At 36.9% G+C, this 25,301-nt stretch overlaps 1 pseudogene; it reads left to right on the forward strand.

The window, feature by feature from the left end:
• Window positions 1–4,115: 4,115 nt before the first annotated feature.
• LOC100614802 (PACRG-like protein) lies at window positions 4,116–7,728 on the forward strand (annotated as a pseudogene).
• Window positions 7,729–25,301: the final 17,573 nt, after the last annotated feature.

Here is a 25,301-nt window from a genome sequence, read left to right on the forward strand (position 1 = left end):
TGATACTATTAATTTTCCTCTTAGCATTACTTTCACTGTATCCCATCAATCTTGATAAATTGTATTTTTGTTTTCATTTAGTTTAAAATATTTTTATAATTTCCTTTAGAGTACTTGTTTGACCTGTGTGTTGTTTAAATGTGTATTATTTCAGCTCCATATATTTTGGGATTTTTCAGTTATCTCTGTTATTGATTTAATTCCCTTTTTTCTTTTAAGAAGTTTTTATTTATTTATATATTTTTATAGGCTTAGGGGGTATAAGTGCAGTTTTTGTTACATGGATATATTGTGTAATGGTGAAGTCTGGGCTTTTAGTGTAGCCATCACCAAAATACTGTATGCTGTATCATTAAATAATTTCTTTGTGGTTTAAGAGGAAATATTGTAAGATTTCTATTCTTTTAAAGTTGATAATGTGTATTTTATGGCTGTGTTGGTGAGTGTTTCATGTGAGCATGAGAAGAATGTGTATTCTGCTGGTTTTGAGTTGTCCCCTATATTCAGTTGATTGATGCTACCATGGGAATGGGCCACTCTTCTAAAAGCAGCTTTCCTTGGACTTTGCCTCCTCCAGATTGTTTCAGCCTTTCATTAGGATCCCAAAGCTCCTTTCAAAGGCACTATTATCATGGATGCTTGCCAAATTCATGTTTTGTGGTGTGACAAGGGCAGGAGACCTCCTATTCTGCCATTTTGCTGATGTTACTCCTCAAGATTCTTACATTCATTCTTGAGACTAAAAAAATAATCTATTTGGCTGGGCATGGTGGCTCATGCCTATAATCCCAGCACTTTGGGAGGCTGAGGCAGGCAGATCATGAGGTCAAGAGATCAAGACCATCCTGGCCAACATGGTGAAACCCCGTCTCTACTAAAAATACAAAAATTAGCTGGGCGTGGTGGCACGCACCTGTAGTCCCAGCTACTCAGGAGGCTGAGGCAGGAGAATTGCTTGAACCCAGAAGCAGAGGTTGCAGTGAGCTGAGGTCGTGCCACTGCACTCCAGCCTTGGTGACAGAGCAAGACTCCGTCTCAAAAAATAAAAATAAAAATAAAATCTATTTTTATCCATTCATCCTGTGATAACTATTGATTTTTTTCTATGTCTTTGGGTCTAACTGAACATTTTGTTATTGTTTAATAGTAGTCTATTGTTGAAGACATCCAGAAATTCTAAATTATATTCACTGAGTTCATTTAATTAAACAGTAAACACAGATAACATTTACTGATGCTTTTTATGTGGCAGTCTTTTTTCCAAGCACTTTACATGAATTAATTCATTTAATCTTTACAATAAATAAATAAGTAATCTTTATAAAAGTAAAACTATGTGATTATAGTTATATAGATATATACTATATACAGATGCCACTGCTTCATTTTAAAGATTAAAAAAACCAGGTCACAAAAATTTAAGCAACCTGTTAGTAGGCTTAGGATGAAATTTAAGGCCAAGTAGTCTAAATTGGCCTAAAACCCATACACACAACCAATATGCTGCACTGTGAAAAAGTTCTGAAAAACTTATTTTGACAAATTAAATATAACTTTGAAGAACTTTTATTGTACATAGTTAGTATCTGTTAAAATTTTTACTGGCTTTTCAGTTATCTGATTAGTTTGGTAGTACAGTTGAAAATAAACAAATAAATTTGACCAATTTTGATATTCAAAGAGAAAAAAAGATACTTATTAAATTTGATTTGAAGCTCAGTAATATGAAAAAATAGGTGGTCAGTATAATTTGATAACAGCTAAGTTTCTTATCATATTTAATATATAGTGGTGAAATTTATTATAAAATTTGAAGTCATGATGTATATGATTGCATGAGTGAGACCAGTGTCACATAATGCCAGTTTATAGATTTGTAGTACTGTCTAATACATACAGCAATGGTTAATTTAATTTAACTTAATTGTTTTAGTTGGAGAGAAGGAATTTAATTTATTTAGGCATTATTCAGAGCCTCCATGTTACATAAACATACTGGTTTAAAATGCTATTTAAGGCCGAGCGCAGTGGCTCATGCCTGTAATCCCAGCACTTTGGGAGGCTGAGGCAGGTGGATCACTCAAGTTCAGGAGTTTGATACCAGCCTGGACAACATGGTGAAACCTCATCTCTACAAAAACACAAAAATTATCTGGGCATGGTAGCATTCAGCTATAATCTCAGCTACTTAGGATGCTGAAGCAGGAGAATCGCTTGAACCCGGAGGTGGAGGTTGCAGTGAACTGAGATACCTCCACTGCACTCCAGCCTGTGCAAAACAGTGAGACTCCATCTGAAAAAAATAAAAATTAAAAAAATGCTATTTAGACAATTCTGTTACATTTTACTGTATTGGATGGTGCTTACATTTTTTAATTTTAAAATTAAAGCAAAAGTAATTTTCAAATCTAATTTTGATTAAATCATGCAACATGCAAAAAGAGAATAAACATTTTATGATCCTAATCATTAAAAAATCTAAAAAATGCAAAGGTATCTCCTGCGAGAAAAAGTAAATCAATAGTTATTAGGACAGCTGGGAAGAGCAGCAAGAGAGAAAGATTACAAAAAACAAGAGGCAAATATGTGAGAGTTTGGATCATAATCCCAAAAGACACAATCTCAAATGTTGAAATCCCAAAAGATCAAAATCCGTAAAAATTAAAATTGCTAAAGTCTATATCTCTAAGTCTAAAATCCTTAATGTCTAAAATCCTGAAAATCACAATAACAAGATTGCATCATGTTACATGGATTTACCTTGTTACTGTCTTTATGCAGATTTCAAATGAATCCCCAAACCCAAATGACAAATTTGAAATCAGGTGTGATCAATCCTTCTCAAAGTGAATTTTGAGATATTACCAATAAAGTTTGTTTTTTTCATGCAGCCCAATGCATTTGGCAGAAAACTCAGAAGACTGAAATGGCTATGAGGTATGGCAATGACAAAAACTTCAGTTTAAAAATATATCATTTGTCTGCATTAACATTCCTTTCAGCTGATGACATTTCAGGAGACTTTAATGAATTAAATTCAAATTTCCCCAAAGAAGCCAATAAAGCTACTGACTAGGTCAAAAATAATTATTAGGTGGTGCAAAAGTAATTGTGGTTTTTGCCATTGAAAGTAATGGCAAAAACCGCAGTTACTTTTCCATGAACCTATGTGCAATGTTAAGAAGACACTTGACACAACAGTATTGCTGTTTGATTACCAGTATTGTTTCTGCCAAATTTGTGGTGTGTATGACAGTGCATGCAAAATGGATTTCCACATACCCAAAACAACATAGAGGCATGTCAAAGAAGACAGGACATTTTAATAAGTAATGTTCATGTCAGTGTACACTGAATCATTGAAGAATTTCAAAAAGAGAAGTGTCACATATAAAACGAATATGAATGTTGTATTAGTCTATTCTCATGCTGCTAATAAAGACATATCCAAGACTGGGTAGTTTATAAAGGAAAGAGATTTAATGGACTCCCAGTTCCATGTGGCTGGGGAGGCCTCACAATCATGGTGAAAGGCAAGGAGGAGCAAGGTCATGTCTTACATGGCAGCAGGCAAGAAAGCATGTGGAGGGGAATTCCCCTTCATAAAACCATCGGATCTTGTGAGATTTTTTTCACTATCACAAGAACAGCATGGGAAAGACCACCCCCATAATTCAATTACATTCCACCGTACCCCTCCCATGACACATGGGAATTATGGGAGTTGCAATTCAAGATGAGATTTGGGTGGGGACAAAGCAAAACCATATCATTCAGCTTCTGGCCCCTCCACAATCTCATGTCCTACTATTTCAAGACCAATCATGTCTTCCCAACAGCCCCAAAAGTCTTAACTCATTTCAGCATTAACTCAAAAATCCACAGTCCAAAGCCTCATCTGAGACAAGTCAAGTTTCTTCTGCCTATAAGCCTGTAAAATCAAAAGTAAGTTAGTTACTTCCCAGATACAAGGGGGCTACAGGCATTAGGTAAATATACCCACTCCAAATTGAAAAAATTGGACAAAACAAAGGGCCTACAGGCCCCATGCAAGTCCAAAATCCAATAGGGCAGTCATTAAACTTTAAAGTTTCAAAATGATCTTCTTTGACTCCATGTCTCACATCCAGGTCACACTGATGCCAGAGGTGGGCTCCTATAGCCTTGGGCAGCTCTGCCCCTTTGGCTTTGAAGGGTACAGCTCCCCTCCTGGCTGCTTTCATGGAATGACGTTGAGTGTCTGTGGCTTTTCCAGGCACAAAGTGCAAACTCTTGGTGGATCTACCATTCTGGGGTCTGGAGGATGGTGGCCCTCTTCTCACAGCTCCACTAGGCAGTGCCCCAGTGGGGACTCTGTGTGGGGGCTTTAACCCCATATTTCCCTTCTACGCTGCCCTAGCAGACGTTCTCCATGAGGGCCCCACCCCTGTGGCAAACTTCTGCCTGGACATTCAGGCATTTCCATACATCCTCTGAAATCTAGGCAGAGGTTCCTAAACCTCAATTCTTGACTTCTGTGCACCACAGGCCTAACACCACGTGTAAGTTGCCAAGGCTTGGGGCTTGCACCCTCTGAAGCAAAGGTGTGAGCTGTACATTGGCCCCTTAGAGCCATGGCTAGAGCTGAAACAGCTGAGATGCAGGGCACCATGGTGGGAGGCTGCATAGATCAGGGGGGCCATGGGCCTAGCCCACAAAACCATTTTTCCCTCCTAGGCTGGAAGAGAGGAGGGAAAAATGGGAGGGGCTGCCATGAAGTTCTCTGACATGCCTTGGAGACATTTTCCCCATTGTTTTGGTGACTAGCATTTGGCTCCTCGTTACTTATGCAAATTTCTGCAGCCAGCTTGAATTTCTCCCCAGAAAATGGGTTTTTCTTTTCTACTGCATTGTAAGGATAAAAATTTTCCAAACTTTTATGCTCTGTCACCTCTTTAATGCTTTGCTGCTTAGAAATTTCTTCAACCAGATACCCCAACTCATCTCTCTCAAGTTCAATGTTCCACAAATGTCTAGGGCATGAGCAAAATACCACCAGTCTCTTTGCATAGCGAGAGTGTCCTTTACTTCAGTTTCCGACAAGTTTCTCCTCTCCATCCGAGATCACCTCAGCCTGTATTTTATTGTCCATATCACTATCAGTATTTTGATCAAAGCCATTCAACAAGTCTCTAGGAAGTTCCAAACTTTCCTACTTTTTCCTGTCTTCTCCTGAGTCCTCCAAACTGTTCCAACTTCTTCCTGTTACTCAGTTCCAAAGTCACTTTCACATTTTTGGATATCTTTACAGCAGCACCCCATTTTACTGGTTCCAATTTACTGTGTTAGTCTGTTCTCACACTGCTAATAAGGACATACCTGAAACTGTGTAATTTATAATGGAAAGATATTTAATTGACTCACAGTTCCACATGGCTGGGAAGGTCTCACAATCATGGTGAAAGACAAAGGAGGAGCAAAGTCATGTCTTACATGACAGTAGGTGAAGAAAGCATGTGCAGGGTAACTCACCTTTATAAAACCATCAGATCTTGTGAGACCTATTCATTATCACAAGAACAGCACAGGAAAGACTCACCCCCATGATTCAATTACCTCCCACTGGGTCCCTCCTGTTGGAATTATGAGAGCTACATTTCAAGATAAGATTTGGGTAGGGACACAGCCAAACCATAATAAATGTATTCTCTGAGGCAAGCCATGTCCTAAAAGAAAAAAAGCCACTATTCTTCATGATGCAAGCCTTCAAAGTATAGTTAATGATCATGAATGTTGGCCAGGTCTTATAATATGTGCAATTGCCCATAATTTGTCCTTGTAATATACTTTTTATGTATCAGATATTCTTCTTAGTTTTTCTCTTTTTTTTTAGTTTATTCACTATTTTAAATTGTCAGCCTTATTTTTTACAATTTGCTATGCTATATAGTTCATCTCTGCATCATTTTCAATGCTTCAGGTATAAATTGTGCAAAAACTTTTAAGGAGTTCTAATTCATTTCATGCATTTTTTGCAAATGTGCTTCCATAAAAGTACATTATTACAACATTTAATTCATATTTAAGCATTGTGTATATATGTAAAAACATTGAAACTTCCTAAGTAAATGAAGAGATGTTTTTTTGTATACTTGCATGTGTGAAAACTAAAATTTTTTGAGATCTTGGCTCTTTTGGTGAGTGGGGCAGTAGTGATGCAGTGGTGACCCATCATGTTTTTCATGTCAAAGGATTAAGATTGTTTATCAATGGTATTTCAAAGGACTACAGGTATAAATTACCAACTATAGTGATATACATTTACACATTTTACTTTTTGATCAATTTATGAATATGGTTGGTATGATCATAACTGTTATACCCATGTGACTATCATTAGAATACATGAGTGTGTTTAAGCTTGCAAAAATAGGTACGTTATTATTGTCTATTTTATTGTGTAAAGTGGCCTATCAAAGTGTTCTGTCATGTTTTTGTATGTTTCTCAAATCCCGTTATAAAAATGTCAGTAAATATCTTTCAAATTATTTTTTTCCAGAATTACATACTCAGGACTTTGATTTTTTGGGATGCCAACATTCAGGATTATGGCTTTCAAGATTATATTTTTTGAGATTATGATCAGCTCCCAATATATGGTGACATTTTCATGATTATGATAGTTTAATAGGTTCATCCATATTTCAAAATTTATCAAATTATACACTTTAAATCTGTTCAGCTTATTACATGTAAAGTATGCCTTCATAAGGCTTTAAACAATGGCTGAGGATAACAAATTTGGCCAAACATGGAGAGCTATTTTCTGCCATCATAGTACCCATCTAAGGAAAGCACAGAAATTTTGGGACTCCATAAAAGTTTTTCCCCTATTTATTATCACATAACTCCAATTTTTTAATAAATCACTCCAGATATTCCCTGAACCCCAGTGGCCAGTGGCAGGAATGGTGGCTGCTGGTCAAGCAGTACCAGGCAATGCCTCACTTGGGGCACTGGCTCATGGAGAGGTCATGGTAGGAGAGAGATGTAGTAACTGTGATCAAAGGAAATCACCAAGCACATGAATAAAACACAGGACTACAGTTCACCAAAGTACATTTTTATTTTCAAATACTTCTCCACAGTCTGCAAGAAAAGCTTATGCTCAACTAAGTGATAAACTTATTCCTAAAATAATTAACCTATTTGGTGAACAGTCATGAGCCCCTTCTGCATTGGAAGCTATTTACTCTAAAGGAGCTGTTCCATGCAGATTGGCACATCATTCAGTAAAACACAGATTACAGTGGGACTGCCTCCAGAAAATCTTGCATTGGAGCCTCTTCTTAATTATTTTAGCTGAAGATGTAAGAGATAAACATCCATATACCTTTGTGCCAAAGGAAGGTTTTAGAGAATTACTTTTGTTCAAATGTCGTCCTGAAAAAAACTGCTGTGCCTTTGCTGCCTAGACTGATTTCTGTGATAAAATAATTGCTGGTCCATTCAGATGATGAAGGTTTGAAAGAGGATTGAACGTAATGGTACACCTAAGTGTCATTGGTTAGTCCTTCTCTAAATGATCACCTGAAATTACTGCTTACAAGTCCTTCCAAGAAACTAATGGATAATAAATTCAAAAAGCCAGTTGCTAGTGAATTACAAAAGCTGGGGCAGCATGATGGAAATGGAAGTGCCGTCATCATCAAATATAAAATTCCAACATATTGCTTCACATACTATTGAATAAGAGAGCCAGAAATTATCTTACCACCTGGTGACAGGTGTTAAACAGTGCCCATCTTCATTCAGTTCAGTATATTCTTTTGTAAATCACAGCCGCTATTCATTATTTACTAGATTAAAATGAGTATACACAATCCCACTGAATCATAGTAAAATTATTCATCAACAAAAAAGAACAGTTAACAATGGTAAGCTATTAGAAGAAGTTCTATAATAGTAAAGTATTATGGGGATTATTTTTCATATTTTTATCACTTATGCAAAAAACCATGGCTGAGGTTGTAAGATCAGATGTCTTTCTGTTTTCTAGTGTGACTTATTTATAATATCCTTCTTGCAATCAATGTCTAGCTTGCACTCATCTTTATAGATATTTTGTGCTTACTTGGGTTTTATATTTATCAAGGCTATAGGAACTTACAATAGTTAACAAACATTTGTGAATTCACTACTAGTTATTTTTTGTAAATATGTATTCTACAGTGCAGAATTCTGCATTTTCTGGGACAAAAATTTTCCTCCCAGAGTAATTCATTCAAGAAAAATTTTTAAATGTATACATTTTCTTATAAGTTTATTGTTTTATTACAACTTGTTAAAAGTGTCTGAACTTTAGGTGTTAATTCTATTTAAATAAATGTTATTTTTGTATATTCTAGCCCCAAAATACAAATTTAAAGAGATATTCAGAAATTAAAAGTTTCACATTCAAAAAAATCACCTAAGCAATGAATAGAGCCTAGAGATTGAAGATGACTTACATAGTAAGGCTTTCATTATTGTACACACCAAAACAATGTGCAGCTGGCAGTTCTTGGGTTGGGAACTTGGGAGCTAGAAAAAATTCATCATAAGCAAGCATCATGGGAAACCAACATGTCCTTGAAAAGGTAGTCCTTCCTTGAAACCTGCCAGCCAAACAGATAATGCTGTTCTCTGGGCCAAAAATTGGTCAGTTCCATGCCCTGTCTAGTCAGAGAGATGGGAATGAGAAGCCCCTAAGGGCTCAGTACTCCTACTGCCGTCAATCAAATGGGAGGGCACAAAGGTCAGCTTTCTTGAGCATATTGGGGGTGGTGACTGATGCATACTTTGTGGTTCTACCAGATGGTGGAGGTAAAATGGGCTCAGCCATAACTCTGGCAATAGTTTGGGGTAGGTTATAAAGTACAACATAGCTACACATTGCTACTCACATAACTGAAACGTATAGGGTATGTCCCCACTGTGAACATTTGGATGTATGAGATTCAATTCAGGCTGAAGCCTCCTCATGGAGACTTTCCTCCAGGGTTGCTGCACTGAACAGGAGAGTGCACATATCCTACACATCTAAGGCCTTTCTGTTATGTGATTTGGCAGGTGTGTACTGAAGTGATTCCTTTGGGTAATGGATTTCGCGCATTCACTACACTCATAAAGGCTTTCTCCAGGATGAACTTTCTCATGTCAACTTAGTGTTGATCTAGTGATAGAAGACTTTCTGCTTTCACTACACTCATAAGGCCTGTCTCCAGTGAGGGCTCTCTGATGGCAATGGAAGGTAGAGGCACAGGTAAAAGATTTCCCACATTCACCACAGTCATAAGGTCTTTCTCTCTCTAGTGACTCATGAGGTCATATTTTCCTCTAAATGATTTCTCACATTCCCCACCCTCAACAGGCTTAACACCTGTGTGAACATTCTGGTAGTTGAAAGAGACCAGTACATTCTCTACAGGATTTCCTACATTCACTGCATTCAAAGGGCTTTTCTCAAGTGTGAACTGTCCAATGTTCACTGAGGTTAGAACTATGGTAAGATGTGCCACATTCACAGCACTCATGAGGTTGTGCTCCTGTGTGAACTTTGTGGTGTTCAGCAAGGAGATTTCTTTGGGTAAAAGATTTCCCATATTCTCTGCACTTGTTAACACCTTGTGCCAGTATGATTTCTCCAGTGTTGACTGAGGGTGGAGCTTTGTCTGAAGGATTTTCCACATTTGCTACACACATAAAGGCTTTCACCATTGTTGACTCTGTGATGCATGAGTGAGGATTTGCAGCTGAATTCCTTCCCATGTCTACTGCACACAAAATGCCGTCTTCCAGGGTGGACATCCTGCTCCTGAGCAAGTGTGTGTTTGCAGCTAAAGGCACTATCCCCATGTAGAATGACTTTTCCACTGTAAAAGTAGGCCCTGAACTAGATGATTATGACTGATTTCTCCCCATTGTGAGTGGTCTGCTGCTGGGGATAGCCCAAGGTGCCCTGAAAGTCTTCCCTAACCTCCTTTACCTACACCATGTTGCAGGTAAAGGGCTTCTGTGACTCACTGAATGTGCAGATCTTCCCTGTCCAAAATGATTCTGGAAGAATTTTCTCCCATTTGCTGTTTCTGGTGCTGTTGAAGTTTTGCCCTGAAATAAAATTATTTCATACATGTCCCACACATGCACAGTGTCTGAATGAGTTGTGTTCCTGGGTGTTTAGTCAAGTGGAATATGTCTCTCAAGATCAAACTACACATAGCATAGGGCTGGATGTTCTCGGAAGAAAAACCTGCCTTGGCAGTCCTGGCCTGTAACAAATATAGAGAAACACTCAGTTCAAAGGGTGCCTCTGTATCCTCTGCTCCACTCCAGCCACCTGAGCTGGGACCGCCAGCCTGGCTGCCACCATTGAACTTCATGGCCAGAGCAAGGCCAGGAGCCACAGGCGACCACTGTGGGGGCCTGGGTACAAGGGTGCCTATCCTGGCCCTGGCACATGTCACCTTGGACAGTGGACAGTGCTACCAAGCCTCAGATCTGCCTCTACAGCAGAACAATTCCTCTTGTGCCTTCGCAATGGTTAATTTTAGAATTGAGCATTTCATCTGCATTAAAGCAAAGTCAACATCTACAAATATTGCTTTGGATTTCTACCTCTTGGATGTAGAATTTAGATTTTTTTTAACCTATCAAGTCTACGGTATGGATACCACAATATAATATTAGTAAAATCAACTGAATCTCAAATTTTAATCCAGAAGTAGAGAGTTGAAAGAGTAAGGAGGCCAGAGAAAACAAGATTAGATCAAGTTACCTGAATTACTTTCAAAGTGATGTAATGCAAGCGTGCTGGGAAAAGTGCCAAGGTATGAAATTGAAATAAGCAGGTAAATGTCATGGTATTAAAGTCCTTTGTATGCCAGACATATTAGAAAAGCATTGAAGAGCTACTGAAAAATGTTGAGCAGGGACTGATACAGACAGCTTGCAGAGTAGAAAGGCAATCCTGGAAGCAGTGTATTGTGGATGTTGGGCTAAGAGTAGTGAGGAGAAGAGTGGGTGAAGGTTGATGGTATCACTGCACTCGAGGAAGCTAATAAACAAGATATTTAATAAGGAAAGCCTGAATTAAGGCAATGATATCAGCAACAGAAAGTTGGATCAGATTTGGTAAATAATTAGCTATATAAATACATAACTATATTTATTAGCACCTATACATATGGTTCCTCTATTTAAAAAACAAAACAAAACTCTGTTAATTACTCATATGACCTTTACCTTCCTTCCTTACTATACCCTCACAAACATCTCAATTCCTCTCTGTCACTCCCCACACATTCTTTTTTTTTTTTTTTTTTTCAGGGTCTCTCTCTCTCTGTCACCCAGGCTGGAGTGCAGCGGCGCAATCACCACTCACTGCAACCTCTGCCTCCTGGACACAAGTGATCCTCCCACCTCAGCTTCCCAGGTAGCTGGCACTAAAGGCCCATGCCACCATGCCCAGCTAATTTGTATTTTTAGTAGAGAAGGGGTTTCAGGCCGGGCGCAGTGGCTCATGCCTGTAATCCTAGCACTTTGGGAGGCTGAGGCAGTTAGATCACCTGAGGTCAGGAGTTTGAGACCAGCCTGGCCAAAATGGTGAAACTCTGTCTCTATTAAAAATTAGCCAGGCATGGTGATGCACACCTATAATCCTAGCTACTCGGGAGACTGAGGCAGGAGAATCTCTTGAACCCAGGGGCAGAGGTTGCAGTGAACCAAGATGGCACCACTTCACTCCAACCTGGGTGAAAGAACAAAACTCCATTAAAAAAAAAAAAAAAAAGAGAGAGAGAAGGGGTTTCACCATGTTGCCCAGGTTGGTCTTCAACTCCTGACATGCATTCTTTTTTTGTATTCTTGGCTTCAAATTCTTCCCAGGATGTTAACATTACCACTTAGCCACCATGATGTCAGGAAGACTATAAGCTCTTTGAGAATTGAAGCCAAGATTTGCTTGTTCACCACCCAAATGTCTGGCAATAGTGTCCAGCATACAGTAAGTACTCCGTATATTTTTGCTGAATAAATAAATGGTTGGCTTCCCTTTAGCTACATTTGGAAGGTCTACTATGTCTGCTAGAGTTCTTTGTTGCTAGGTACAGAAACCATCTCTGAGGAGACAATGAGAAATGAAGACTTCGGGGTTGTAATAAGGAAAGCGGGTAAAGGTTGTATAGCTAATCAGCAAGGTTTTTAACTAAGCAATAGGGAATGTATTGGAAGGTCAATAGGAGATACAGAATCTATAGAAAGGCTGGCACAAACACAGGAAACAAAACAAATCTTTGAAGGCAAAAATATAAGAACTACAAAACTTTCTTGGTTAGAGCATTAAGACATCACCAATGAAATAAATACATTCTCTTTGTCACTTTGTTTGAGATCAAATTACAAGGTAATAACATCTAATTGGCACAATTTGTGTGAAATACCTAACTATAATTAAGGCTAAAACTCTATCACCAAGAACATAGCCCAGACAGTGAAGTCTCTGTGAGTACTTGTTCAGTTTTCAAAAGTTGCTGAACCTTTAGTTAGGACAGATCATGTGATTTCTGTCCAGCTGGGTTATATCCAAGGGGCAAAAGGTTAATTCACTAAAAGCAAATCTCATGTCAGAAGTAGAACAAGATATAAGGCAGCCAAAAAACCAATAAATATTTGCCACATCTAAAAAATGCCAAGAATACAGTAGGTTTTACCACATTCTGAATACTCAGGAAATCCTGTAATTAATGTTGTGTAATCCAACAGCATTTTAAAAAAGGAAGTGGCCAAGATAAAATTATATTTAACAATAAAATTGGGATGCTAAACCATGATTTCTTCCCCTTTTCCCTATCTCCTTATTTCCTACTTTCTGCAAAGTTGAAGTAATGTGGCTGCTGGGATACTACTTATGTGCCTTGCTTTTTTATTACTATTTGCAGCTGTTTATAAATTCCTCTTTTTTATTCCCCATTCTTTTCCTTCCTCCTTGGAAAGCAACAAAGAGATTATTTTCTAATGTGATAATAATCTTTCTTATGTTATTATTTTTCTGCTTCCTTGCTTCACTCTGGAATTCATCTCCTTCCCTGATTTAACCCAGCCCCAGAGTCTTAACATTCAGAGTATAACATCATTAAACATTTCCTCAACTGAGTCATGTAATAAGGATAGCATTTACTATTAAAGTTTAACAATTTGCTAATATGAAACCTTTGGGCTGGGCGTGGTGGTTCATGCCTGTAATCCCAGCACTTTGGGAGGCTGAGGTGGGCAGATCACGAGATCAGGGGTTCAAGCCTGACCAACATGGTGAAACCCCATCTCTACTAAAAATACAAAAATTAGCCAGATGTGGTGGTGCACGTCTCTAGTCCTAGCCACTCGGGAGGCTGAGGCAGGAGAATCGCTCGAACCTGGGATGGGGAGGTTGCAGTGAGCCAAGATCCTGCCACTGCATTCCAGCCTGGGTGACAGAGCAAGACTCCATCTCAAAAAAAAAACAAAAAACAAACAAAAAAAACACTCTTACCTTTTGCTAGATCCACATAAAACAGGATATGATAGAATGCTGTGAAGAGTGAAATGCTTTCTTCACAAAAGTAAAAATACATTATATTATTTTAACGTATTATTTATATGGTGTTGGCATGATAGCCATGAGGTTTATCCAAAGCCTTGCAATTACTGATTATTATAAGGCCATCTCTAACTTGTTGAAAATAATATGAGAGGAAATGACAAAACTCATAATGATATCCATATTCAGAGTATTTTTTTTCAGGAAAAGCTCTGATGAATAATTATTAAAAGCAGTTGTGATGAGGTAAATTTCAGACTATAAAACACTGGACAGAGTGAAAGGGATGCAGTCATGGTTTAAGGGTGGAAGTGTTGCCCACGTAGTTTCCTTGAATGGTAAGGAGAATTTGATGCTTCCACTAAATCAGAATGATAGAGAATCTTATCTCAGAACAGTAAAAAGAGTAAAATGTGACAACATTGAAATTTTTGTGTACCTCAGACACTTTTAATGGCTTGCCTGACTGCAGTACAGCAAAGCAGTGAAGGGTTAGACAAACTTAGGTTAAATTCTTGCTCTACTATTAAGAGTGTGGCTTTAAGTAAGGTTTCACATTTAATTCTCAGTCTTGACATGGAAATAATGCTTTCTTTACAGAGTTGCTGAAGGAATTAATCACACAATATGTGTAAAGCTCATTAAACAGTTACTGACATGAAAGAAGTTATTAATATGTCAACTGAATATTTGTTTACAGAATATTATTCATAGAGACACCCAATGATGGTGCAACCTAACACCAAAGACACAGAAGAACCTGCTAAATGCAAAGATAAAACTTTCTTTAGTGCAACACTGAAATAAAATACATAGATTTAAAAAGCCATTTTTTTTTACCCAAGCTATAATTTCTGTAAAATTTCTAGGAAATACATTAACTGTTTATTATGAGTCTCTCCTGATTTGGCTAAAGAGGAAGTGATATTATCCACTTTTCTATTTAAGTTGAGTCTATGAAGATAATTATATATCCAGATTTTGTGTGTGTGTGTGTGAAATGGTCTCACTCTGTCACCCAGGCTGGAATGCAGTTGTGCAATCATAATTCACTGCATCTTCCAAGTCCCGGGCTCAAGCAATCCTCCCGCCTCAACCTCTTGAGTAGCTAGGCCTACAGGAACACAGCACTATGCCAGTCTAATTTTTTATTTTTATTTTTGTAGAGACAGAGTCTCACTATGTTGCCCAGGCTGGTCTCAATCTCTTGACTTCAAGTCATCCTCCTGCCTCAACCTCCCAATGCACTGGAATTATAGGTGTGAGCCACCACGCCTGGCCTACATCTAAATTTTTAAAAATATAGCAGTGGAGCATTTCTCCAGAAAAAAATAAAGATAGAAAAAAGGCCATAAAAATAATAATGAAATAGCATTTCTCTGTCTTTGGCCCTCAGCCATAAATGTTGGGATTCCAGATTCTCCCAACTTGTTCTTGAAGGCATCTGAGTTTATCATATTTATGCTTCACAATTGGCTCTCTGGTACCACAAGGCTTTCTCCTCTTCACCTCCTTGGTTACGGTTGTGTTATCCCTGAGTGTGACATTCTGTCCTGCTTCTTCTCTTTTCCAGGTGTTGTGTCTGTTCCACAACTCAACCTGCTCCAAAAGCAAACACAATGCAGAAATTTCCCTTAACCCACAGCACTGCCATACTCTGTTGCATAGGATAGAAAGGAGGGTTGCCTTGTCATCTCAAGTTCTTAAATCTCTCTCCCTCGCCCTCTCTTTTTTTACTATCCCCTCTTTTGGGGCTCTGACACAAATCTCTGGGGACAACAGTAAAATAAAGGGGCAAGCCGAGGAGCACATCCCCAGCTTTCCTGAAAATTACCTTTCCATTATGACACTGACCCTTTAACTTGGGACTAACTCACACTCTTCTCTCAGAATGAGTTCTGTTCTGAATGGTTCCTCAGTCACTTATAGAAAATGACTCCTTTGAGGCTTCCTGTCCCAGTCTTACAGATGAATACAAACATATCTGAATCCAAGAGATAGGCTCCACAATCTAAGATTCCTACATCATATGAAAGAGGAAACGCTCCTCAAAATATAGCATAGGAGATCTAGTGTGTCCCCTCCACTCTGCCACTGAGTATACTCTTGCAAAACATACCGACAAGCCCTCATTGCCTGATCCACTGGGCCTTTTACATTTTCATTTGCTTGACCTTGGTGCTGTATATCTGGCACCATCATTGCAATTTTGTTTTTCCTTGCCTTTGCCAAAGCCAATCTCTCCTGCTTTTCTTTCTAGTTTCACTGTTTCTCAGACAAAGGTAATAATTTCTATGTCTCTCTTTCTAGCCATGATTATTACAGGTAAAATATTCATTATCATATTCCTAACTGCCTTTTGTATATGTAAACCTGGGTGGTCTCAAAACATTTCAATCTGACATGCTCAAAACCAGCTTCTCTTCCTTCCTGTCTCATATTAGTATTGTCATGCATCTACTTCCCTGTTTAAGGGCCTCACACTTCAACTTTTATTTCACTCCCAACATCAAACTTCTAACATCAATTATTACATTATGCTGATTGTATCTCTAAAGTACCTCTGAAGTACAAGCCTTCTTGTTAATTCTATTGTTGTAGCCCTAGTTTGGCCACTCATAGTTTATCAAATAATCAACAATGAGTTTTGCCCAGTATCTTCCCATTCAGGTATTCTTCACAGTAAACCCAACATTACCTCTAAAACCACATCAATTTGTGTCATTCTTCTGGTTCAAAACCTTTACTAAAACTTTCCATTGCTCATGGCCTTTTACAATCTGTTTCCAACCAATCTTTCCACCATCATATCACTCAAGGTTTTTATATCTCATTAAAAAAGCCCATCCATCATTTCCTGAGCATACTATTCACTTTTATACTTTCCTGCCTTTCTTTATGCTACTAACTCTCTTGGAATATCTCCTTCCCTTTCTCTGTTACACATCTTTCAGAAGTATATACTCAATTAATATTTGTGTTAATTAATTTAAAATATTAGTTTCCTTAAAACAATGGCTTACCTAGGATTTTCTGTAAACTGAATCTATTTAAAGGACCTGGACTTATATATTAAATGTCAGGTTAAAAAATAAATATGGGCCAGGCGCAGTGCCTCACGCCTGTAATCCTAGCACTTTGGAAGACTGAGGCAGGTGGATCACTTGAGGTTAGGAGTTTGAGACCAGCCTGGCCAACATGGTGAAACTCCGTCTCTACTAAAAATAGAAAGAAAAAAAAAATTAGCCAGGCGTGGTTGCAGGAGCCTGTAATCCCAGCTACTCAGGAAGCTGAGGCAGGAGTATTGCTTGAACCCTGGAGGCGGAGGCTGCAGTGAGCCAAGACTGCACCACTGCACTCCAACCTGGGCAACAGAGCGAGACTCCATCTCGAAAATGAATAAATAAATAAATAAATAAATAATAAATATGAATTTTCTATGGCTATCAGAACATCATAAATTAGATACAATGCCTATGATTTAACCCAACAATTAAATTATTTGTGTCTAGATGAAATAAGTATAATTATTTTGGTTATAGTAACTGAAACTGAGTGACTAGTGAAGAAAAAAGGGGACTATAGCGTAAGTAGTAAATTGTCTCACTGAACAAAAGGACAGAATACAGCTTCCTCAAGAGCAACTGAGATGGAAATTTAAGTCAGTCAAGAGTCTCTCCCCAGCTTTAATCTTTGCTTATCTCTGTGAAACTACTTCACTATTCCCTCTCATCTTCCCCTCCCTTCTTCTCCCCTTTCCTCTTTTTCTCTGTCTCCCCCCACTACCCTTTACTTTTCTTGTTTTCAGGCCCATGCGACAGAAAACATGGCTTCCAACAGCACCCAAGGTTGAGGTTTAGTAATTCAGTAAGTAACTGTTCTCTCTTTTTTACAGTCTAATATCATATTCTTTTTGAGCTAACTTGAGTCAGGTTTCACCTATGGCCAGGAGGCAGGATCTTACTGTAGGAACAGCATGACTCTCATGCTGCAGGAGATAGAGAAAGGCGATTCCCTGGAAAAAAAAGAGCCAAAAAAATTGCTAGAAATGGTGCTGGGAAGGGAGGCAGTTATTAGCCAATGAAATAAATGTACAATTCACCAAGTGAAAACAAAACAAAACCAAAGAAACCACAAGGTAAACCTACAAATAATTAGTGAAATAAACTGATTTACATTCTATCACTTTATTTCCTTCTTTATCTAACTACAGTTTAGTTGAAATGACTTCTTGGCATGATAAGAAGAATAGAATAAATGATGATCAAAGAAACAGCATATATTATAAGTTAACTAATCAATAGCTGAATAAGCAAAAACTGACTGTACAGCAGAGCATATCAAAGGGTGTTCATTGAAGCACTAGAGCCATCAAATGTCCCAGGACAAAATTATTTGAAAAAATATCAGCATACTGCAGCCCTCTCCTGGAAAGTCATGATATGTATTTATGTTCTAAGAACTTTGGAGAAGTAATTCTCTATAAACTCCAGGAAATTGTTCACATTCTAAACTTAATCCTTTTTAATGATTTTGAACTTATTGTTTTTCTAGCTACTGTCTTATATTATCCTTATGATATTTCTATTGAGCCTTGCATCATTTTATGCTCTTAGTCACTGAATGTTGCCTAAACTTAGGATGGGCAAGAGTCTTGGGCTCATTAGACAATTTCCAAAGGGTTTAGACCAAGCATAGAAACTTAAGAGAAGCTTACTGTGTTCACTAAGGAACAGTCAGTGTCTTCACCTTTAATAAACCCTTTGTCTTACTCTTTAACAAATCTCACCTTATATAAGTTCTAGATGCTTTCTTACCCTCATTTGATTCCTGAGGCAACTAGGATTTTGGAGAAATTTGATGCAATTTAACAAACGAACGTTAAGCTAGTTTTCAGATTAAGGGCTAAACATGTATCTAGGTGGATTTGTTTGTAAGAATGCTAAATTTGCTTTTGTGGGTCCACAAATATTTTATGGTTGAAACTTTGGAACTTCATTAAATCTTCATTAAATCAATTTACTCTAAGAAACAGAAAAAAATTTGGCATAAAATATTTTTATAGGGCAAGTCAGGGCAATAGAACCATCTACTACGTTAAGAATTTCTTGTTGAACTCCAAATTCGATGAGAATTTCCAACTCTATTATCTTCCCTGTAAAGCTTTATTTATTTTTTTGAAAACTCTTAAAAGAGTTAACATGGAAGGTGACATCTGTTTAAAAGTTAAGCATATATTGTATTTCAACAAATAGTCATCATATTACAAAGCATGGTGACACAAAGCCTGTCATGTCATAGGAAACTAATAATAAATATATTTTATATAAAAAGGAAGACAGAATTTTGCCATGACACTTATAGTTGCAAGAAATTTTATAGTTAGTTTTAAAATGATGCTAGGTTGAATCGTTTCTCCTTCACTGGTGTTTGGGTCTAAAATGTTACTTCTGAATCACCAAGCACACAAAAGGATCTTAGTGACCCTGAGAACATTTCTTGCCAGGTGTTTTCTAATATGTCATTTATAAAAAGGGGTCACGAGGCTATCCCACACCGCAGTTAAATGACTATAAGAAATTTAAAGGAAAATATTTGAACATTAAAGATTGGAAAATCCCGAATGCTTCCCTTACATTGGAAAAACCCCCATTAGCTGAACAAATAGATAAAGGATATATCCAAACAGAAGACACAAATAAGTGATCAGTATAGGTGTATATCATGCCCAGGTAGATACTGTAAGACAAATAAACTCATGGGGTGGGGACACAAAAGTATTTCTAAACACGAATATGTTTGCCGTATATAAAGAAAAAGATGTTGCTATACTATGTACATGTGACTGTAGAATAAAAACATATAGAATTAATTGCAAAAAAGTTTCAGAATAAATATTAGGAGTCCTATTGAGTCCTGTGACTTCCTTCCTAATAAAAGTATTTGGAAATACGTTGTAATGGTTAGATTTAATGTCTCCTGTATTTATCTTACAGGAACTTTAATCCACACTGTCTTCTTTTGAAACTAAAAATACTTAAGCTAAATTTCATAAATTATTTGTATTTCACCTGCATCTAAACATAGCAACTTTTTATTCAAGTTCTTTATAATCTGGATGTTGTGGGTGGAGGATGGATTGGAAAGCAATTTCCCTTTATTTATATATTCAAAACATATGTATTGAGTCTCTACCTTACTCTCTCTGAGTCAATATTCTTGGCATGCTGTAAATAGAGGTGAACAAGAAGGACAAGTTCCTTTTTCTCCTGGAGCTCACTTTCTATTGGGGAGAAAAAGTAGTTAAATAAGTAAACAAGCAACAAATTTAGGCAAGGTAACTCGATTGTGACAAGAGCTAAAAATAAAGAAATAGGATAATACAAAAACATTCAGTTTACCTAAGGGGTGATGTTTGAATCGAGACATAGCTCCAGCCACATGAAAAAACCTGGGTAAAGGGCTCTAGTTACACAGAGCAGCAAATGCTAAGACCTCAAGAAGCAAAAGAATTTCATTCTGCTCTAGGAACAGAAGATAGTCCAGGGAAACTGCAGCATTAGTAGGAAGCAGGAGAGAAGTGTGAAATCACCTTGATGAGGAAACCAGAGCTCAGGTTGTTGTAAGGAATTTCCATTTTATTGAAAATGCAATGGTAAACCATTGAACTTCCTGGTTGGACTCAGAGGCTAACAACATAAAATGAAGTCATAAATATTTTAAGATGTCAACTAATACTTATAAAGTTTGTGGATTCTTTCGTGGAAGTTTTTTTCACTGTGAAATCTTAACATTTTTCTTCCATACTCTTATCTAATTCTTGAAGATATGAGATCTTAGCTATAAAGTTAAATATAGTTATAATTTGAAAAAATATTATTTGGAAAGTTGAGAGTTTACATTTTGAAGTGATTAATGTGTATAGATCACAAGTAAGGAACAATTGATGCAAAGGAAGTTGTTTGGGGATAAGAAGTTTTCAGAAGTTGATTAATTTTTAATGTCGAGGTTAAGAAAGGCTTTCTGAAGCAGAAGTTAATATACATTATTTGGTTAAAATTCTTTAGATGCTAATTTTACTGAATTTGGCAACTACAAAAAGGTACAAAGGAAAAAACAAGAATCACCTATAATAATATCATTTTCAATCTTTCTTAATCATTGTAATATATGTTTAGCAAAACTGAAATTTTACTACCTCATCATTTTAATTTAATATTATATTTTAGTAACTTTTTATGCCAGTAAGTATCCTTTGGCAACACTATCTTAATATTTGCATAATAATTCTTGTGGCTGTACTATAATTCATTTTATTCATTTATCTGATTTTGGTTTCTTTTTCCCTCTTTAAACTTGAAGGGGTTTACTAGAAGCAATTGTTTTTCATAGCATTATTTTTTAATTTTAAAACTTGTCCCATTAGAAGGCACAGGACCAAACCTTGGCAAGCAGAAATATAGGAATTCTTGGTAGTGGAACACATTTCTCTTAGTTATGTTAAGAAGAATTATAGTGACTAATAACCCAACCTCAACAATGACAACAAAAAATACTAATGGCCTGAACATTGGTGTGAATTTTATATATGTATATCAGAAAAATATTTTTCTGAGGCTATTCTCTCTCCTTACTTGATCTCCAGTGTAGCTTTAGAGGTTATGTTTACTATGGAATGAGGTGGGTGTTGTACATTCATTGATTCTGAATTTAAAGTGTGACTCTCAACTACCAAGAGAATTCCTGTATTTCTGCTTGCCAAGGATTGGTCCTGTGTGTCCTAATGTAATGGGACACATTTTAAAATAAAAAACCTACCATGAATAAGGAGATCTTTTTTGAGGCAAAACATTAGTGCTGAAGTTTTTATTGGAGATATCTGTTTTAGTCTAAAGGTCAAATGTTATTTCCTTATTCAACAAAGTTTACTTATCATCAACTATTTGCCAATAAACGTGATCTCTGCTTTGATGGAGTAAAGAGATAGACATCAACCAAGCTATCATACAAATAAAGAAGTAGTTCCAAGTGTCATTAAAAAGACCGAGTACTGTGAGAAAACCTAACAAAGGACGTGTATTAGCCTCGAAAAGGTCAGGAAAGTCTTCCCTAAGGAAGTGACATCTGAGGAAATGGGAAAGAGAAATAGATGTTAACTAGGTAGAGATACAAAGAAAAATAAAGACTCATTGCTTAAATTATAACTATTATAAATACTGGGAAGAAAGTTTTTTTTAACTAGTTCAAACTCCTGCTTACGCTTCCACAGGAGTCTAGTCAGTTTATTAGTCATATTTCATGCCATTTACATTAAATGGTGATGTCACTTACTAGGCAACCACCACTCACTCCAAACAGTGACATATAAATATTAAAAGCGAAAAAGAAACAGCATTGTTTTCAGTATTCTCTTATTTGAAGCATTTGAACCAGGGCTTCATTTTAAAGAATAAAGATCTATGTTTTATACCCATGTCCTTAGGGTATAAAACAATAATTGTGGGGAGTGGGAAAGTACGAACACAATTCGCTACTGTTTTTAAGATAGTTTTTAACTACAAAGACAGGTTATCTTACCTTTTTGCTCATATCAATTTATTACATCATTTGGAAAGAAGATATAATAGCAAGTCTTTGTCATGGAGAAGTGGCATCCAGAAATATGCTCATGGTCATCATCAACATCACAAGTTCTGTGGTATACATTTGAACTGAAGTATTCAAAGCTGCCAATATTAAGTCTCTGCTATAATCTGAAAAAAATCTGCCAATAAATAGTAGGAGTAGTAGGAATAACAGTAGTGGTAGTAGCAGTAGTAGTAGTAGAAGTAGTAGTAGTAACGGTAATTGCTATTTATTCTGAGTTTAGCATGCACTTACCAGGCTATTGCTTTATCTCTAATATTTACAATTTTTGTCCAAGTCAGATATTGTGGACTTTGTTTTACAGACAATAATATTATAAAGTTCATCGAGGTACATAGAGGTAAGTGGCACTGTGAGCAGTGGAGTAAGGACTCAGCCCTGGTCTCTCTGCTCTCTTCTCCAAACCAACATTGCTTGGACCCTGGGAACTTGTCTGGTTCTTCTTCTGATGATGAGAAATGCTATTATGTTTCTCTCTGAGTGATTATTTTACTATTTCCATAGCAATAAAATAGTAAGCACAGTATTGCTTTTAATCATTATTCCCTTAATTTTTTAAATTTTAACTGGTCCCAATAATCCCCCCAAAATGAGGAATATTTTTAAAATAGAAACAACAGTTAAAAGAGCTATTAGGACCTACTTTCAATGGGATAAATGTTTGAAGAAGAAAGGAGAAAATTTGAAATGGAATGCAACAGAAACATTATAACATACCATAAGGATTTATTGGCAGCAAGGGTCATATTCAATTCAAAACAGCAGCCAAGTTCCATTGAAAAATATATATTTTCAGCTGGGAAGTAACAGGACCAACAAGTCTAATGTAAGTATGTTGTTCTTATCCATGCCTCTAGTAAAATTTTCAGATTAAATGACACTAAATATGGCATGAGGTCATCTCTCTCTAGATTATATTGGAAAAGGATGAAACAAACCCCTCTCACACACACACAACCTTAACAATGTCTTATAATTTATTTGGGATATGAGAATAGATGAAAATACTACTACATTTAATGAAAAAAGAAAAAACTGGCATTAACAAAATTGAGCTTTCTCCTACATAAAATGAAATATAGACAAAAAGGTTGTAAGAAGATACATATAATAATCATGTTAGGATGTTTTACCCTTATCTCTTGAAAAACATTAGTGAAGAAATTATCTCATTGTTTTCTGTTTCTAGCTCAAACAGCATGAAATGAGACTGCTACTCATGCTAGCTTGAGTTGATAGTTCCCTCTTCCTCACAATACGTAACAACATCTGCTGATTCTGACTACAATAATCCAGGGAGGCAGACAAACACACAGACAGAAAGAGAAAGAGAGAGAGAGAGGAGACATCTCATGGATCAAAGGCTTGAAGAGCTCCACTTAGATTTCTTGCTTTTTATTTTTTGTGTATCCATTGTAAGTTTTTGTTTTGTGGTTACCATGAGGCTTGCAAATAACATCTTATTACCCATTATTTTAAACTGATGACAACTTAACTCTGATTATAAAACTCCACTTAGAAAAAATAGAAGCTGAATGATTGGCAGTCCTAGATGTCTGAAACCTAGTTTTATAGCGTTAGCTTGTGGGAAAGAGAGGGTTTAAAAATCTGAACGATTTGTGTGGCAGTATGGGAAGAAGGAAAGACAGCTCCATAGATTGCACAGAAGAGGAGCTGGAAAAGGGCAGTTGACATAAACAGGCCCTTTAAGAACTAAAGTTTGTTCTGTTCTAGAAAGTATAGGTAGAACAAATTAAATAGAATAGAGGAGACATTTGCAATGAATTGGAGACATTTCCAATTCAGGGTAGAATCTATACAAATTGCAATAAGCAGCTTAAGCCTGAAGTACATACCTGCATGCTCTTCTGAAGAGTGTGTGTGTGTGTGTGTGTGTCTGTGTGTGTGTGTGTGTGTGTGTGTAACTGAGCAGGTCCTTGTAAGAATTTTTCAGAATTAGACTGTTTTGATGAATTACAGGCCATAAAAAGAAATCTCTCTGTCTATAGGACCTGTATACTTACCCACGGCCCTTATATTTCAAAACAAACCTTTTTGTTTAAACCATGCTGCACAATTGAAAAGGAAGCACCCCTGCCAGCTACCTGCATTAATCAACATAGACTTATATTTATAAATTTAATTGGTCAGTGGTTAGGATCACCAGATATTTTAAGAAAGCAAAGAAAGTGAAAGAGAAGATCAAGATGAATAAACAGAACAACTGATCCCAAAGGAAACAGATAATATAAAGCATTTTTTAAAAATTAAGCCAGGCGCGGTGGCTCAGGCCTATAATTCCAACACGTTGGGAGGCTGAGGCAGGTGGATCACCTGAAGTCAGGAGCTTGAGACCAGGCTGACCAACCTGGTGAGACCCTGTCTCTACTAAAAATACAAAAAATTAGCCAGGCGTGGTGGTGCATGCATGTAATTCCAGCTACTCAGGAGGCTGAGGCAGGAGAATCGCTTGAACCCAGGAGGCGGAGGTTGCAGTGAGCCGAGATCATGCCACTGCACTCCAGCCTGGGCAACAGAGTGAGACTCTGTTTCAAAATAATAATAATAATAATAAATGTTTAATTATTATACACAGAGAAATTAGAGAGGATATATACAAAACAAGAAGAGTGTCGTAGTAAAGGAGCAATCAGAGAAAAAGAAATAGATCTTAGATATTGAAATATTGTACCAAAAAATTAAACAGAAAGACAAATTAATAGAATTAATTTGGAAACTAAATTATCCATCTGGAAGACAAAGAAATACTCCAGAATGTAGACTAAAACAATTAAAAAAAGGGGAAACTTAAGAAATAGGAGAAACCTAAGGGTTTTCATTCATCTCAGACATGCCTGTAGAAGAGAACAGAGAAAAATGAAGCAAGGAAATAAAAAGTAATTATAATTAAATATTTTTTCCTAACCCCCCACCCCCAACAAAACAACAAAAACTCAGGTTTTCAGTTTGAAAAGGCCCCAAGTGCCAAGCAAGGTAAATGAAGACAGACCCACAGCCTGGTAATCAGACAAGAATTCCTTGATCTTCCCTTCTAAACCTG

This window comes from Pan troglodytes, chromosome 1 (assembly GCF_028858775.2).
Source record: "Pan troglodytes isolate AG18354 chromosome 1, NHGRI_mPanTro3-v2.0_pri, whole genome shotgun sequence".
NCBI lineage: Eukaryota > Metazoa > Chordata > Mammalia > Primates > Hominidae > Pan > Pan troglodytes.